The sequence below is a fragment of the Tetrao urogallus genome (assembly GCF_951394365.1).
Source record: "Tetrao urogallus genome assembly, chromosome: 6".
Taxonomy (NCBI): domain Eukaryota; kingdom Metazoa; phylum Chordata; class Aves; order Galliformes; family Phasianidae; genus Tetrao; species Tetrao urogallus.
In genome coordinates, this window is record NC_136819.1 from 46,128,808 (window position 1) to 46,148,837 (window position 20,030).

Genomic DNA, 20,030 nt, shown 5'->3' on the forward strand with positions numbered 1-20,030 from the left:
ACACTATCAGAAGAAACGCTGCCAGCATTTAAATGACAAAGAACAATGAAAACTCAGTCTAGGTAAGAATGAATAAACGGAAATAAACAGGTTTCTAGAAGCAAAAAAAGAAAAATATGAATGCAAACAGAGCTCTGAAGAGATACTCCTGCTCAAATAAAAATAGGTACCGAAAGTCAAAAGACGCAAAATAAGTTGGTTAAAAAGCAGGGGAAAGCAACAGCATTTTAAAGGTGAAGTGATTACTGCACTACAACTTCCCAGTACAGCAGATCTGATTAAATGCAAGGCATTAACACCCCTTAACTCAATATTGATTTCTATTAGGAAAGTTTAAATTATCAGTTAAGGAAACTCATTATGGTTGTTTAGTTTTAATTTTAAGCAATTACTTGATATTAATTACCTGATCTGCAAGTTATGAATATGAGCCTCTGGCATATTAGCAAGGTACTGTTACAACTACTATCGGTTACTTCATTTAGCTTATTAATTAGCATTACTGATAACCATTATATAGAACATCCTGCTTGTCTGACTGTCATGTGTGTTATGGTGTATTTAGGAGGAATTTAAAACTCGATTAAATGCAAATTTTTTTTTATTTATTAAAATTGATATTATGTAAAACAAATATTTAAATACAATTGTTTTTAGTTTCACTGAGTAATCAATTAATTTTGTTAGCTAAAGCTAACAAGCTAACTTGAGGGATAATTGAGTGCAATGACTTTCAGAAGGATTAACACAGATTAACTGCCTAACTTCTACTGGAGATTTGAAATATTTTCCACCTCTTCCTCAGAATTGCTTCTCAACTATGATGGAGTAGATAAGTTTTCAACTTCTCTTTAGTTAACAGATTAATTATAACTCCTTTCCTGCATTACACAAATCAAAGGTAATATTATTCAGAAAAAAAATGCATGTATTACTTTAATAGCCTTTAACACTTAATGAGAAAGGCATCGTGGAAGTTAAAATTAAATACTGACTCTGATTCTCTCCTAGCTACATATAACTTATACAATAGATGGTCATTTTCATAGTTTACACTTCAAGCATCTTTCAAACATAAAGTAAAACTGATCAGGAAAAAGAACAGAGTCAAGGCCTTTAGCACACATAATGAAGTATTTTGAAACAAAAATGTAAAGTTACAGTCATCAAATTGAGGAGAGCTTAGAGAAACTGAGACTGATCAAGTAAGGCAATGAAAAGTGAATTAAACTCATATGGGCAAGCTGTCACTGCAAAGAGTGGCCTTGCTACTTGTCTTCTATTAGAATTAAACACAGAGCAAATACAGAAGTTTAACATATCTTAATGTCACAAGAGGTATTTCATTATAGCTCTCAAACATTCTCATAAAGATCTGTATCTATTTGTACAGTCAAAGCGTTCCAGAATAAACACAGAAGAAACATGATAGCCCTGTATAGACAAAATACAGAAAAGTCACTTTGAATTTTATCACTCCTCTTCCATTTTCACTCAGCAGTTACATAAAACGTTGACTCGTCTTTTAAAGGTCCCCAGATGACAGTGTAAGATGCATTTCATAGGGCACTGCCAAACATATGAGCATCACTCTTAGATTCTTCTCTTCAACCCACATGCCACCTGCCACTGTGTCTTATGCTGGCACAACTGCTTCTAGGTAATTTGTGGCCAGGTAGGAAGACTAGCCATAACAGTAATAAAAGATGTCACACAGAAGAAAGCTGTTTCTTAGAGGAAACAGCTTCCCCAGTCCACCATATAACTTCAGAGATTCTTGCACTCGAAGCTTCAAAGCAAGTACCACTAAGTCAGGGGATGTACAGGTACTTTCTTTCTAGGCAGAAACGTCAGCTAAAATGCACAAATTACCTACAGCCAGAGATAGACCCATGCACCTCAGGTGCCCAACAGGAAAAAGGATTTAACGTTTTGGATATAATATTATCTCTGTGATCGTATAACTCCTAGTTAGAATGCAAACTTTTAAAGAACAGGAGTATTTTTTACATAAAGGTTTTCTTTTTTATTTATTTTAATTAACCTTCTACATAATATCCTAACACCTACTGCAAGTATTGGATAATATTTCATAAGCAAATTATACATACACTAAGTGATATTTTGAGTTGTATGTCTGCTACTGAAACCGATAAATATTGTTTATCTCAAATCCAGTGGGACAGAAATGTTAATACAACACCTTACAAATGGGACTCCATACATCAGAAGTCAGACTGCTCACACTTTTTTTGGATACTGATGTATCTGAATGATACACCATTCAATTACTTAAAAGAACATTAAAAAAAAAAAAAAACTGCAGTCATTATTCATCACAAAACCAAGCACAGGAGTGTTTAAATTGTCAAGCAAAGTCTCCAATTCCTTCCCAGATTTACTCTAAAAGTAAAAGCACAGAGTAGGAAGAAACAGTTCTTTAATCAAATGAGGGAAGAAAAAAAAAAAAACAACAAACAAATTATGAAGGTGACTTGCCTCTTCCAGCTACTTTAACCTGTTCTTCTGAACTTCCCACATAATGATTCAAAGACTTATGCTATGGGTAGTGTGAGGTCCTAAAGATCTGATTTCAAATTAAGGATTGCAAGTCTTTATCACGTTGTTGGTAAACATCTGGATTAGATTTCATTATTATTTTAAATAATCAGGACAATGCTTTCCTTTCCCTTACTGAAACCTAACTACTTTGCTTCAAGAAGCTCTTAAGGCTAACCACAGAGATTACAAAAAAAGGGAAAGTAGTAAAACTAGATAAGGGGAAAAAAAATAGGCTTTGATTTGTATTTAGTGACACTGCTATCATGGAACACATCAGTACATTTGACGAAGAAACAAGATGCTGTGAGAGTAAAACATTTTCATGAATACCTCCCAAACTACAAAGTCAGGATTACAAATTACCACTAAATAAAAATGGGAGGCTTTAAACTGGGCATAAGAGGAGATCTGAATTTTCCCAATCTAGCAGCTAGAGCATAAGTACTCCGTCTTGGTTACTGCCCTTTCTGACTGTTATTATCTTTGTTTCAAAGTTACTGAATCCCAGCTTATCTTGATACTCAAAACCCGTAAGATTACTACAATAATAAACCTCCTTATAACAACTGCTTAGTAATAAACGAGAAAGTGGAAGGTTGAGAAAAACATGAAACAGTTATTTTAATTAACAAGTGAGAAGAGACATCAGTGTTCACTTTGTACAGAAGACAATCAAGTAGAAAGTACCCACAGTATTTTGGAATTAGGTTTCATGAGACTGCCAGCCTAGTCCCATGGCAATTTAGTGCTAGATGAAGCAACTCCACTCCTCACTGCTCTTTCCTGTCTCTAAATAGCTTTGACACTTGGTTGACAAGCTGGGAAAAAAAAAAAAAAATTCAGCTCCCTAACGCTTTTCTCCTTTGCCTGAGCAAGCTTCCTGCTGGATCAGCAAGCTGCATCAAGTATGGGAGGTGGAGGGTGCCAGACGGGTAGTAGAGCTGGTGTGAGGAGACGGTTGTCATCCATTTTGACAGCCATTAGGTGGCTTACCTTACAGGAAACAAGCAAATTGGGTTCAAGAGGCTTCTTACTGTCACTCAAAATCAGACAGCAATTTCTCTGTTGCCAGCTATGGCTGATCTTTGTTACACTGTGACAAGAAACTTTAAGTTCCAGAAACAAAACTTCTTGATACGCAGTACAAAAACAATTAAATGAAAGCTACAAAAGAAAACATTTATTAGAACCAGTATGGGAATGAACCACAAAAGGCTTTAAAAACAGTTAACAGCTGGCAGTCAATATATATATTAATAGCATTATTGGCATGTTGCTCAAAATACTGCCAGAAATCAGCACCTGCTTCATCATTTTGCAAGTCACCACATGCTCTAAAACCATCCAGCAACTCCTTGCAGGCCTTTATTCACTGATGTAAGTGCCAGCCAGCGGACAGCTTTAACAAATCATGGATTGCTTTATTGAAAATTCATCTTCTATTCGATTTAAGTAACACAGAGACTTAAGAAAACCGTTTTCCAGAAAGTTCAGTATTAATCAAGGCAGGTTTTATGTCTCAATCTCTACACAGCAGAACATTAACTATGCAAAGATTACCACAGGGAAAATTACTCATCTCCTGTAGGTTGATTGTATGTCTTTGAAAGACCCAGGGAGCTCATAAATGTTTCTGGCACTCTCCCAGTCCTTTTGCATTGAAGTACTTCAAGGTAAAAATGCAGGCCCATGTTGTGCATTACCTTCATAAAACCTACACCTCCTCCTCCAGAGTTCTGTCATGTGTCATATAGCTCAAACTCTTTCCTCTCAAATCCCAGGACAGATATTCTTCACCACACATTCATGGTTACACTTCTTCAGAAGAAGATATCACTAAATTGTAGTCTGATTAGAGTACAACACTAAAATCAACTGATGCATTCAGCAAATAAACAAACCTGTGAACTTCAGTACCTAGGTATACATTTCTTAATTACAAATAATACAATAAGCTTGGTTTTGAAGTACCAGTTACAGCTTCCTTTGTTTCTTCAACTGAGGAGGCTGATGTTTACTGAGAAAAGTATTCTCTAGAAAAACTAAGAAAAGAAAAACTTTTCTTTATAAGTAGTAAAGTATTAAAGTGAGGTCCATGGGATCATCTTCAGCTAAGAGGAAATGCAGGCTTTGTTTAGAATAACTGTAGAAAAAAAAGAGAGAAGAAAAAAAAAAAGAATAATCACTAGGCTCAGTAACACAACTGTGTCACTTCCCTCTTGCAATATCCACCATTCAGGCTGACACCGGCTACTTAAGTGCTAGAAACCATTCACTTCCTTGGGTCAATATTCTCCATGTTTAGCCTCACAGAAACAGGAAAGCATGAGTACATCATAATAATTAATAAGTTAAATAAATAAATAAACACATATCCCACAGACTCATAGAACATACGCCAGAAACAGGGCTTCAAATAAAGTCCTATTTTCAAAGCAGTGTACCTTTTCATGCCCATTATCCACCTTCAGTAGTAATTCAGTTTCTGAAGTCTGAGAGATCAATTTGGCAGTATCACGCCAGACAGCAATAGTAACTAAAAATGACCTTCAGTGTTGGGGGAGGGGAGGGGCAGGGAGGAGCACGGAGAAGCATGCCTTTCCCCACCTCGAGCCTTTCATAGAGATCATATCACTTTTTGATTAATAACTTCACATAGATTGGCAACATGGGCATTTAACTTCAGCAAAGATGTTACAAGGTCATAGATTAAAAAAAAAAAAAAAAAATAGAGGGATAGAGAAAGAGAGAGAGAGAGAAGTCAAAACACTGTTACATTGTATTCCTCTTATTTTACTTTATGTCCTCTTCCAAAAAAGAAAACCTATTACCACTTAGCATGAAGTTATCAAGGCAGATGCATTTGCCTATTTGAAAATACAAAACTTAAATGAGGAAGCAGAAGTCTCACTTGAGATGGGTTACACTTGGTTATCTTTAATGGTAACAATATCAGTGCCAGAGGTCGATGAACGTTCCATAAAGCCACAGTTAGTAAATCAGCTTAGATTATCTATCTGTACAAACACCTAGAAACAGTCCCAGTTCTCAGCAGCTGAAAGTAAGAGGTGTGAAAAGAGAGATACCTGAATGAACTTGCCAGAACTCAGAGAAGGGCTTTTTGAACCTGGATATCTAGAGATCACTTCTACCTGTTTTTAAACATTAACTACAAAGTAACTTCACTTTGTTCATTTTCTCAGGAGCAAGAATACAGTCAAAGAGATAGCAACAGTTGCAAGAAAGCTGCAAGAACCTTCATCTAAATCACAGACTAGGCAAGACTGATGCAAATAAGGGAGAAACTTGAATTGTGAAGTTAGCCATAGAGCTAAGCAAATTACTCGAGAGAACAAACTACATTTGCTCCCTATAGAAAGGAAGGTTGTGCTATCAGCAAGCGGGCAGTCCTTCAGACCAGTTGTCACAAAGAAGAAACTATTTTTTAAAATAAATCCTACATTTTTGCATTTCCAAGAAAACTGAAATTTACTGCTACCCAGCTGCTTCTTGGAATCTGCTGAGGAAGCTCTACATGAGCTGACATTCTATCAGGAATCAGACTCTGAAAGAAGAGACAGGCCCTGGGAACCAAATGCTTTAACTATTAACAGTAAGGACTGTGGGCCTTGGGGATTTCCTACGTTTTTTTTTATGCATACAAGTGGAAGAGTGAAAAAAAAAAAACAGTGGCAGCTCGAAGTCTCAACCTGCTGCCCTGTTCACAGCAGCCATCCCACTGCAACTCAGACAAACACACACACCTGGTGAACCTATTAAGGAACTGATTGTTCACAGAGATTAATAGAAGATAGAAAACATGAGCAGAAACTCTTTATTGCATATCACATGGCAGCAGCATAAGCATTAAGCCATGGGCACATAGAAGGGGGGCAGAATGGGAAAGCATGGCAGAATAGGTTTTCTACAAGACTTGTATATTAGCAAGTACTAAGACAGAGAGAAAAAAAAAAAAAAAGATTGCATTTTCTTGGTCGGAAGGGATCCACAGTGCCACACTAAAAAAAACCAAAAAACAACCACAAACCAGCAGATTCACAACTACTACAAACTTACATAAAAGAGGTACAAAAGTCCCTGGCTCTACGATGCAAGAATTTGGAGCGCTGCTCTTCTTTCTTTCCTCACCAAAGAAGGACATTTCACCATTCCTGCATAAAAGATGTGTAACCTTGCAAGTAAATTCCTTGATACAGCTTCACTTCTGAATCTGAGAAGTAGAGAACTTGCAGCAATTTAAAAGTAAAAACATATCCGAAAAATTTTCCTTAACCAATACAAAGCAGAAATGCTTAGCATTCAAACTCTTAACATCAGTAGGCAAAGCAAGGCAAAGCAACTACCAAGACCAAGCTTTCAGAAAATAACAAAGCATACTTTAAAGTAGTAGGCACAGCTTTGTCCTGTGGATTAAATCTTTCAGAATGGCTCCTTAATGACAATCCTGCAACTGCCCACTCCCTCATACAACTAACAAAGTTTGAACAACCAAACCTTCAAATCCCAACCAAAGAATGCAGTAACTCCAGCTAAAAAATGAACCTTTAGTTATTACTACCTATTAGGTCTCTTCTGGTCTATCACAACCCATATGGAAGTCAGGGAAGGTTAAAGATTGAAGAAAAATCTTGATGGAGTGCAGAAAGTACAATTTTGTCTTTAAACATTCTTAGCCTTCAGAGTGGAATGCTCTAAAAGCACATTTCACATAATTACGCAGAGGTTACTGTCCTATACAGTACTAAAACTGTACTTCTACTTTCTTTTTAAATAAAGCCACTTCCTGGGGAAAACAATAAACCAAGTTTGTGTGCTATGAATAGGAAGAAATAAGTATTGAACACATGAAGGTGACAGGACACAGACGGTCAGAGCTTACCCAGCTATACATTACAACATGAGGAAAGAGAACACTGTAACCACATCTCTGCTCTGCCAACTATATCTATCAAGCTCAGTATCCACAGTTTGTACCAACTATACGAGAGAAAAAGAAAACTGGATTTTCTCACTGAGAATTATGGAATTGTGGCAAACCCCACTATAACTGAAGAATGTTTTAATGAGACTAGATCATGCCCTGAAATAAAACTTGTCAGTAATCCCAGCACTTACTATAATGTATTCCTAAAGTATCTTCAATCTTTTCCAAATTCTTCTGTAGACTGTAAATGAGAGTTCAAGCTTATACAGAATATGACAACTCCAAGCTTACTATCCATTTTACTAAGCATCTCCTTGCTCTTCTAAAAAGAGTCTTTTCACTGTTTTTCTTGCCAACAATTTGCATTCAGTTACAGATCAATTCACATTTGGTCCATTCTCAGTGAAAGAGAACACAGATTAACCAGAGATGCTCTGACTCATAAGGTGTGCTAGAGCATCTTTGCATCAAGAAAAAAGAATCTTACAGATTTCTGAAATGGGACACATCATACATTTTGTGTACACTGTGTAATAGTTTTTTTGAACTACTGTTCTGCTTATTTTCTTCCCATAATCTACAGACCATCAAGATAACCGTAACTTTTATAAAATATTTGTACAATCTTACATCAGACAAACTTCCCCCTCCCCAGCTTGTTGGCTTCCCTCTACCAGCATCCAATGGAGGACAACTATGAAGGAGTATAACAGCAAGGCCTCCCACTGACCAGTCATCTTGATGTTTACTGAGTTTGCGATACTTTGGCATTCCTAAGATGCTGCTGCACCAGGAATTGTAGTTACACATGATATATAGTTCTATCGCTTTTTTTTTTTCTTTAATTTGTAAACTACAGGAACCTTTCACGAACAGGTGAAAAAAAGCTATTGCTTCCTATCTACTTTGCTCATGACTTAAACTTCAGTCTCTTTTCCTACCCCTTGCAACTCTTCCCCTGTGTAAGAAGTCCTAATGAACTTCCTCCCTACCTTTGTTCTTAACCTAATACTATCTTTTTGAGGCAGAAGAGAAAGCATAAATATCCATACTGCATTTAGTATTACATATGTTGGCCCAGCAAGGAGCTACATGCTGGCATACTGATACCCTTTTATTTCCACTTATTGTCAGTCCTAATGCTTTTTACTTTTTGACTGCTGAGTACTGAGCTGCCACTTTCACAGAAACGTTACCACTAAGATGATTCTGTACCTAATTTAGAGCTCAGCACTTCTGAACAAGCATATTTATTTCAATCCTATCGATTAATATATTAAAAAGTAACAATCCTCTGATCGTACACCTTTTAGCACCTTCCAGTTGAAAGCGTCTAATAATATCTCCAAACCTTGTAGTGTAATCTCCATAACTACAAGTCTTGTAGACACAGACAGTGGGAAAGTTCCTCTTCAGAAGAAAATTTAGGAGAATAGTTACGGCATATAGGGAGTAAATCTCAGTTTGTCTCTGTACCAAATTGTGGGGGGGAAAAAAACACAACTTACCAAAGCGATACATGCTCTATGCCTTTCAATACAGCATCAGAAATACTTTATTTCAAAAAGCAGAAACAAAAAGTATAAAGCATAACATACCATAATGTTAACCGAGTACCTGCAGTTAATTCTTTTGATTTTCCAGTTTGGTCTTGTTTCTTTAAAAATGGTTATCACTTTCAAACCCACAGCTTCCACAGCCACACCACACTGGGTAACTTGGGATTCAACATCTCATCATTAAGAATACTCATAAGATATCATCTGAAGTGTCAAACCCCTTCCACGTGAAGTCAATAGGAAACTATTTCTGGAAATAATCATTTCCGGGGAACGACAATAAGCAAAAACAAAACAAGTTTTTTTTTTGTTTTTTTTTTTTTTCTCCTAGATGTCAATATCGCAGCCCACGTTTTTATTATGATTTTCCCTAACACCTCGGTGTACTGACGTGCCTTTTAACCTTGTGTTCCTTCACAAAGCACCAGGTGTGCCTCAACCACTCCTCTACTTCACTCGTCTGTACTGGAACAGGACGGAGCACAGCGAAGAGCTGAGAGTTTCCTACGCTGTCTTTAGCGGTGGGCTCCCAGCAGCGAGAGCTCTCGCCACGCTCCGCTCCTCGCCCTGAGCCCGTCGGGACGGCTAGGCGGGCTCCGATCCCCGCAGCTCACACCGGGCCTTCCCCGCGGGCCCAGAGCAGACAAAGCCGAGCGCGGCCCTCACGCCGCCGGGAGCTGCCGAGGCCGACGGCGGGGCTCCGAGCTCAGCCCCGAGACGGGCGAGGCCCCGTAGGGACGGGGACGGCCGCTGGGACAGAGGCGGGGCGCAGCTCACCGGGACCCGGCGGCGAGAGGCGGGGAGGGAGCGGCCGCCGCCATCCCACCGACCGCGGCGGGCGCGGAGCGGGCTCCGCCACGCAGATCCCGGGGCTAGCGGCGGGCGCGCCCGGCCGCCATCTCCTACCTGCTCGGACGGAGCCGGCCCGGCGCTGCGCCCCGCTACAGGCCGCGTCTCATTGTGCCGCCGCCGCCACCGCCATTTCCTCGCTGCCGCCGCCTCGCTCCCCCCAACTGTCAGGTTCCTCCATTCACCTGGGCCCGCGACGGCCTTCTCCTCCTTCTCCTCCCCCCACCTTTCCCCCTGCGCTGCCGGCCCTACGCAAACGGAGCGCCTCCCACCCGTACCGACGGAGGCCGCCCAGCGCCTGCGACGCAAGACCGCTCCGAGAATTCCACCCTGCGCAGCTTACGCTCCGCGTCCCCGCGACATGAAAGGAACCGAACGATTGGCGGCGAGACCCAGATGAAAGGTGAAGGTTCACAAATCAGCCAATGCGGCAAGGCGACACGGCAAGTGTTCGGAAGCTGCCGGGTGGTCCAAGAACTCACGTGTGTGCGCCTCCCCCTCCAAAGCATGGCGAACCTCGCGGCCTCCAGTTCTCCTCCGCTCCTTCCTCGCGCACGCGCCCGGGCGGCAGCGCTGAAGGAAGGGCGGCGACCGCCATCTTGGCGGGGTAGTTGGGCAGCAGGGTGAGCGCTGCGGGGCGCGGAGATGGCGAAGACCCGTGCGGAGCGCTGCTTTTCCCGCTGAGTCGGGAGTGCACCTGGGGAGACAGTAGTATCCAAACGGAAAGGGGATCATTTTGGAGGCAAACGAGAATGTTTGGTGACTCTGGTTTGAACATGGTAGTGCTTGATCTTCCGTGTTTCTGCCTGGGTTGTTCCACTTGTCCATAGTCATGGTCATAGTGTTCATTCTACCAAGAGCAAAGTGCTGCTCCTCTGCCTAAGAATGGCATCCACAGCCGAAAAGTGGTGTTGGGCCAGAGTAGAGAGGATGCGAAGACTGCCAGAGGTGGCTGTGCTCCCACACCAGCCCCCTTTTGCTGTTGCTTGAGGCTGGGCTGTTGGTCTCACTGGGTTTCTTGCCAGCCCTCACTTCAGTGACGTTATGAGATACAACAAAATTTTAACAAAAAGTGTCCAAAAATTTCCTGGATGTAACTTTTCAGCTGATGTAACTTTTCCACCATCAAAATCCTTCAGGTGAAGCATTTAGGAGAGGCAAATGGGTTGTGCATAAACACAGGAGCACAGTTTGTGTTGTACGTCACATGCTACTGTTTTCCAGCTTTTATTTCTATGACACAATTGAAATAAATATTTAAAAATCCTTGGAAAAACTGGGGGAAAACTGCAAAATAGCAAAAATCCTTGAGTTTACCTAAACTGGGCTGCAGTGCCACTTGACTACTGAATAGCACATGACATTGGATAATGTCTGATTGTAAGCACAAGGTCACCAAGGTAGGGCATAGGATTGAAATGAATCAGTTGAGCAGAACGAACACGTTAGGAGCTTACAGTTTATTTTAATTTCAAATACTGGTAGTTTAAAGCCCCCAACTCCCACCTTCCATGGCATCATCTGCCAAAACCATTCTCTTTGTGACTGGTGAGAAGACTGAAGCCTCCTCAGAGAGATGAAGCTAATAAGCAAATTTCCAGTCTTGATTACTGCATGACTTAGAGCCATAGATGCAGCCTGAACCAGAGAGATGCCCAGGGCAAATAAGGAGAAGGATAACTCTGGTAGATTTATATTTTGAGTTTAAAAGTCTCTCAAGGCTAACGTCAGCTGGGATGGATCATCAAGAAGTTGAAGTGTAGTAATCACATCCTGTTTGTGTCTGGTTCCATCCCCATGTGCGTGGCAGTTTGGTGGAGCTATTAATGTCCAGTTATCAATTACAGCAGTGTTGGAGCACAGAATTCCAGCTTCGGTCTTGAACAGCTGTGTCTGGAAGCAACCATGAAAAGCTGCATCTGCCTCAATTCACAAGGCCTTATCTGTTCTTCAACACATTGGTGCTCACCTTTTGCTTACTTGGTCCATGTTCATCAATGTCCACATCAGCTGTTTAGATTGCCCTGTTATTCTCCATGGATTTAACAGCTGATCATTTTTATCTTGGTGCCGACTTCATTTATACTCTGAACAAATTAAATTGTTGACCAACAAGAGAAATACTGGTGGCTGTTGGTGATGTTTTTTCTCCTGAGTGTGTTGAAAGGAATTGTACTAAAAAATGGAAGCAAGTGACAAAAATCTTACTGTTGGGGCAACGGTTTTGTGGTTTTTGTTTTTTGTCTCATTTTGCCTGCTAACTGCAAAGTTTAATTTTTCTGCTTAACTTTCCTTCATCCTTCATTCACGTATGTCCAAAAGCTTTTAATTTTCCCTAGTTTTCTCATTCTTTGTGAAAGAACAAGATGCATATTTTACCATACTTCACAACAGTGGTGGGATATTCACACTTAAAGTTCAGAACAAGCTCAATCTATGGTGCTAGGGAGTGGTCAGATGTGTGTACTGCCCATGTAAATCAGCATACAAATACTGTAAAGATCTATCCACACATGGGCCAAATAATTAAATATATGCACCTGGCTTCATTCTGTCTTCTCCTGACTTCTGCTTTCCACAGTGGATGCATTTAGTTGCATGCTGCATTTTGCTGATCCTGTTGCCTTGCTGCAAAGAGCACTGCAAGGTATTTCCGGCATGCAGGTATGGCACTAGTCATACTTCTGCTAGTCCTGGTAGGCAAGTTAGGACCATCCTAAGATCACTGTTACTTTCAAAGGGACTGGAGATCGTCCTTGTTGCCTAATAAAGAAGAAAATTATAAATGTAATATAAAGCCACTTCTTGCCAGCTGCTGCCCTTTTAAGTTGTGCTGAATGTGATGCATATGCAGCTGCAGATCTGTCACTGGAGATCCAGCTTTCTTCATTCCATCTGCATTCCACCTTCCTAGGACAGTTTGTGCCTACAAAATCTGTATGAAGAAATAAGGGTAACCAGAGCACCCTGAGGTTAATTTAAACCTTGGTAAAATGATTTCAGATTAAAAGTGATAGGGAAGTCTAGGATGTTACCAAATTAAGTGTTTTCTTTACTTAGCTCAACCTTAGTTGCTATTTAGAGCACATTTCTTTTGTAATGCCCATATTATTAAATATTACCGTATTAGGTATTTTTATAGCATTGAAGGGACACCCTTCTGTTTTTTTATGGTTGGAAGAATAATTATATCCCGTGACAAAACCTTAGGAAGAGGAGCAGCTGCTCAGTCTTATCCAGTGGGAGCTGTCAGAACATATGGGTCTATTTTTTCAATTTAACTGAAGTACTGAAGGAAATTGGCATTCTTGATTATTTCTAACATAAAGCAGAAAAAACCCCTCCTTAATCATCTGCAGGCCAGGATTAAATAATGAATTTTATCCAATGCAAGTAGGTTCAAAGAGAAGACAAGCAGAATACTTAAAACATAAAAAACAAAACACACTAATGCCAGAAGAATTCTGGAAGTTATTTTCATATAAAGAAAAGGGTGTCTTTCTCCACAGCTACTTCCTTCTTGAGCCTGCTAGCTGACAGGAGGTTTTGATTTAAAAGCACAGTTGGGATAAAACTTGTACTGTACTGTACTGGCTACCCACTCCTTTGTAAACTATGAATATTTCTTGTCACTAGCTTACATTAGAACAGCTAATCTTCAGATTTTTAAGCCCAAATCAAAAATTAAACTCTCAGTTAATTTCACAGATTTCTTACAAATTTTTTTAAAGTAAAAGGAAGTCATCAATACAAAGCTCTAAAAAATTCCATATACTTCACAGTCCTTAGAATTCAACGTTTGTTAAGAAAAAACAAATAAACTCATAACTATTACAACAACAACAACAACGTGAACGGGACTTTTGGTGAAAGGAATAGAATAACCCAACTAGTTAAAATCCAGAACAGAAAAAATGGTCATGCACCAAATCACAGCTTTCACAATATCTTTGGTGCTGGAAACACTGGTGCTTTATTCTATGCAATAATTGCAGCAAGACTACAGCAGACACAACAACAAACAGAGATATTTATCTCCCCCTTTCTATAAAATCATATCAATAAATGATACTAGTTTCTAGATATTCCTGCTGGGTAGTAGTGAAAAAATGGGTGTGAGTTGGAATGGAGAGAAAATGCAATTTTAAAAAAGTCGTAGACAAGTAATTGTCTTTGTTCATGCTACAGAACTCTGAAATTAAGCCACCAGAAACCAGGCTTTGCTTTTGGCTCTACATAACTAATCGGGTTCCAAAATGGATTCTGAAGATATTCCTTCCTGTGAGTCAATGGTGACCTCTGTTGTTCCCTGCTGCTGATACCAGCCATAATGCTGTTTTGTCTTTGCATCACATTATTTCAGTAGTGCACTTTGAAACAAACTGGCACTGAGAAAATATAGGCCAGCATGTTGTAAGCAAGTTTCTGTAAAGAGTGTGCCTGCTCTTCACCTCACTTCAGAAAACTTGAGACTTCTCTCTCAAACAGCTCCTATTCTGGCTACAGTTTTTTCTGTTCATCGCTGTGAATCACTGCAGAAAAAAAAAGCAGTTACAAACACTTCAAGCCACCGTGCTAATTAACAACATCTGCAACATATTATGAGAAAAAGCTGCAGGTATGAATATGAAGGAGGAAGCTGGAAGAAAGGAAGAACCTCTATTGAGCAGAGTCCATTCTTAAAACTGGAGCTGAGAGGTGTCAGGTTGTGCAAACTTTTGGTTTCCCCTCTAGGATACAGGTTAAAAAAAATCTTACAGTGCTTTCAGACTTCATAACTCTAAATAAGGACGTTTCCCCCAGTGCAAGTGGAATTTAAATATTTTTAACTGTTGTAGTGTATTTTCTCCTCCCATTTATCGCTGACTTGAAGTTACTTAAAGCAAGTCATGTAATTCCTGCATTTCACATGCAGTTCCTGCACAAAAGATCTATCATTCCATAATTAACAATGGTTCTTACTGACCTTGAAATATACATTTTTATGCTCTTTTGCCTGAGAATCAAGAAATAATACTTTGTAAAATATAAACATACCTAGCGACTACAGTTATGATGATTCTTGCTAACATGCAGAAAATACATATCAACAAAATGATAAATCAGTTCACCAGGGTACAGATCAGCCATAAAAGTAACGCAAAAAGACAATCAGTTCAAAGTATTTGCAGCAGAGGGTGCTATACATTTTGCTTTGATCATATGTTACATCCCATTCCAACGTAAAGCGTACAGTTTGGGGAGCACAGAGAACTGCCAACGGTACCATCTTACCATGGAAAAGACTTATTCATCAGAAAGCATTTCATAAAACACTGAAATTAACTCTAGTGGAAACAATCCTTGTAAATCAGTACAAACAGCAATTCAGTAAAAGGTTATTGTTATTTCTATCCTGGCTACGTGTTATTATTGTTTAAGAGAATTCACAGCTCAAGTCTAAGATTTTGTTATATCTACCCAGCAGTTTGAAGGTACCCATGCCTCTCCTAGCTCTTACCTACCAGTCAGGTCAAGTAAGCATTGCAGAGAGAGCAGAATCCATACCCTATGACCACACATTTCCCTTAGTAAGACTGGGCTGCAACAAAAGCACGATATGCAGACTGGTTCCTTATCTGAAATGACACCCATGTTTGTCTGTATTGCTGTCATAATCCAGATAGGTATGTTTCCTATTCTGCATTGTTTGCATCTTGTTTGAGCTACCAAAACTGTGTTTACACAGAAAGGATAAGGGAGATTATTTTTGCGGTTGCAATCAAGATGATTTATATCCTGTGGTAGCGCAAAAGAAATCAAATCCAACAATTCCTACTCTTGCCATGTTTGCAATTGAACTACGTTTTGGAATCTATATTCTTGTAAAAATGCATACTCCTCCCAATTGTCAATAACATTATGAATATTCTCTTACTGTCTACAAGCACTAGTGTGGGGGAGGATGGCCAATAAATAAGTACCAGCAACAACAAGAGTTGTGCGAAACACATTGAAAGTGCATGAGGTGATTTGATTTTGTAGCGAGGAATAGAGGAGCATTTGCCATTCCTAAAGCATGAAACCTATTAGCCTTTAAGTTCAGTTAGAAAATAAGCACTTCCACTCCATTCCCCGTACAGTTTCTTGATGTTTAGTTCTGTATTTCTGGAGGCAGATTACTTGTCTGATTCTCAACTGTATTTTATCTCTGTTGCACTTTGATTATTCTCCTTTGCTCATACACTGCAAAGGGAATTGAGGTGTAAGGAGAGGAGCATAGTAAATATGAATCAGTTCTGCGCCCAGTAAGTTACTAATTCACTGGTCTAACACTTAGCTTCTTACACAGGAATAGGCCAGATAAATTGAATATTAAGAATAATATATAATTCAGCACAACTGGTTTAGAAAGCTTACCTTTATAATACCAGTTTCCACACATTAAGAAATTAAGTAACAAATAACCAACATGAAAATTTTAAGTTTATTATTTGTTGACTGGTATAAAAGTTTGGCTTCCCCATCCAAAATTAAAAGTCACTCTTTAGGTAGGTGAGAAAAGAGTGCTCTTTACGAATTTGTTCTGTTTGATGAGATCTTCTCTACCAAAAAGTGGGTACAGTTTCTGGGCACTAAAATGCAAAATAAGAACAAAATGGTAATCTGACAATATACAGAGAGGAAGGTGTCTGATAATATACAGAGAGGAAAAGGACAAACTCACAGGTAACACTTTATGTACAGGAAGCCTGTCCATTTATTTCAAAACAGGAGATTTTATAAAATAAAGTGGAGCTATTCACTAGTAAATACTAATCTTATCACAGAGTAGCAGTTTCTAAAAACATTTTCTTTGCTATTGTACCAACTATACACAAGAATACATTTCTTTCTCACAAAAATTAGCTTTGAGCAACAAGTGCAAGTGTTCAATACATACCACTGATTGAAAGCATTTAGAAGAAATGTATTTTAAAATACACAAAAATGCATCTCCTTCAGCCTTTTGATACCAAACAAGTCCTCCTTGCATTTGTTCTCATTCAAATAACCTTCACTCCTTACCACTTGCCAAAGGATAACATTTTTTAAATATGGCATCCCTCACTTACAAATGTCCCTACTTAACTCCTTAGCAAACTAGAACTTTACAGATTGTTTTAAATGAAGAACTTTAGTAAGAATGGTAAAATTGATCAGGGTAAAACAGGGTTGGTTTTGTTGTGGGTTTTTTTTTTTTTTTTTTGGCTTTTTATACAGAAGAATAAAATAGCATGAAGTGGTATGGAAACTAAAACATCCTTCAATACAAAAGCAGAGGTTGAATTCTTTTGGCTGTAATAAAAAGATGTGTTTGATTTACAATATTTAATTGTAAGTTATTCAGCATTAAAAAAAAAAAAAGTTGTTTCTCTACAAAACGAACAGCGTGTAAGTTGAAAGTGAATTGAATTAAATTAGGCCAGTCATTTCTAAGTGAACACCGGCGATTATCTGTTATAGTCTAATGACAGCTGTGGATCAGAGCTGCACTGTATGAATGGTTCCTTGGGCACAGAGCAAATGAATTCCGTGAATCAAAGAGATTCCAGGAAGGCCCAATGAAAGTAATGAAACTACTTTGGCAGTAAAATATTACCTGACTTGAACACAGCCTTTCTTGGAATGTTATTTTTTACTATTTCTCACTGAGGTCGAATTAATTATTTTTATTGCCCCTTCTAACCTTTTCATGAGGAAAGAATTGTATTAATCACCCAGGGGCCAATTTTATGTTCCAGAGACATAAACTTAGACATTCCCCTCATGGTGAGAAAATAACACCGTTCTCATTTTCCATTATCAGCAGTAGCAGCTGTCTGAAAAGGAGTCATCAAAAGTGCCACTGAGGTGGAAGTGAGCTTTCCACATCTCATATTCAGAGGAAGAAAGAAATGCTTTGCTATTCCACAATTTCAGTTAAGATAACCCTGAAACAGACACGGCACTTGAGAATAAAAGGTTAATTTTTGTTGCCTTTTGTGAGCTATAGAGTAGTGTGTCAAGAGACGGACAGAGTAAGCAAGCTTTCCCATTCAGAATATGTCTTTTCCTATATCCCTTAAATGTGCATATAAATCCTGTCCTCTGGCATGCATAGCTCCACCATGGCAGTGTAGGGTAGCAGCTTGCACTCTTGCACACCCTGCTTATGTACAAAACTGGATTATAAATACTCATCAGTCAGACGTCTATAAATCAGCATCACCAGTGGCATGCGGTGGGGAAGAATTTGATGTTATTTACTTGAGAAAAAAAACTGCACAACATGGAAATACAGACAGTTATGGATTTTTTTTCCTTCTTTCAGGTTTACCATCTACTAGCCCAGTGGAAATCAGGGGGTGACTTTTGTCAGGTCAGAGCTTTTGGCTGTGGAGGTTTGGGAACTTTCACAGGCACATTCTAACCTGTGACCTTACTCTGCGTTCCAGCCACTTGTTTCCTGCTGCTGTCTTCTTAATCAAAACTGGTAGGGGATGGTAACTTCCTAGAAGCAGGGGATTGGTCCTACATAATTTGTGCAACAAATGCGATGCATTTAAAGGGGTTAACTGAAGTCTGTGGCATTGTTTGTGGACCTAGCCCTAAGGCTATGCGTAGGCTTTGGCTACTTCTGGCCTATGTGATGGAAGTTAAGTCCCGTCAAGGCCAGATCCTGTAGGTGTGCTTAGCACACAGATGTGTCACACTGACTTTCACAGAAGTCGAGAACTGAACACATCACTGATGCATTCATTTCTGTGCTTGGTGAGAAGGGACTCCCAAGTACTTAAAGCTACATGTGGGTGATAATGCACTAATTAACTTCTTAGATGGTTGAATATGAGAGCACATACACTGGGCAAATTCCTCTTCTAAAAGCTCTGATTATGTGAGGATGGGTACCAAAAGCTCCGAAAAAAAAAAAAAAATAATAATAATAATAAAAAACCCTGGGCCCCAGTGAATTCATGGCTCACTACTTTGATAAAGAAATCATAGTGACTATCATCAGAAGATGTAAAGGAAATAAGTGAATTGAACACCAAATATTAACATGTTGAAATTTCAGCCTCAGGAAGTTTTAATGGAAGAAAGAAGCTTCATCACTCAGTATAATTTGCAACTTATGAAAGCTAACATCACAAAATGATAAACAGCTATGCAGCTCTAAGAATCACGCAGTTGCATTCAAGTCATTTCCCACGTCTTTCAAGCCTACTGCTCAGCAAGAGATCTTCCTCTGTTTCCAAATGGATGCTCCAACTGAGGCATAGCTCAATGTTCATTCTTGTGAGTCATAATTAATAAATAATCATATCACATACACATAGTTTTACAGGTATTCTTAAAATGGTTTTACAGTTCTATTAAATATATAGATAAAATAATCACCGCTATATAAAAAAACATCTTTTTAAAACAGCTGAACTCTGAAGCTTTGCATAAAATTCTGTAGACACATTCATTATAATCTAGAAACTCAATTAAAATACATTTTAGAGCTCAATCTATCAAAAATATTCACGGCATTGAAAAAGTGATTGTCTTCTTTTCTTTTCTTTTTCTTTTATAACTGCAATCTGTACTTGCCCTGATCATTTCCTACAACCTGGCAAAGGCTGCATTCATTTCAGTTTGTAGATGAAGTGATTGCTTAACTCATTTCTTCAGCTGTAAGACATCTGCCCCATAACCGCTTAGCAGGCTTTGGTCTTTAATACTAAACCATTTCTCGCACTTTCTATAAAATTGCAATGAAACACTTTGCAGTTAAGTTACACAACAGCAGTAACATTGAAACATCCTGTTACAGCTGTTTTGCAGCCTGTAATGGTGCTTCTCTGAACACCAAACACCCTTTTATCCAGTAATCTACAAGCACTTCCCAACACTTACACTTCACAGTACCTTACCATGCATACACTTGCTCATCAAGAACTGGTTTTATAAATGGTCTTAACAGATCAGTACCCATATATATCTGAATTCTGCTACTAAATCAAAGTATCAAATGAGGTCACCTCAAGCTTAGCACTTAAAAATCCAGGCCTTTTTTCAGGAAAAACCTCCTTATTCAGACTGTGCACATATCTATTAGTGAGATAAAA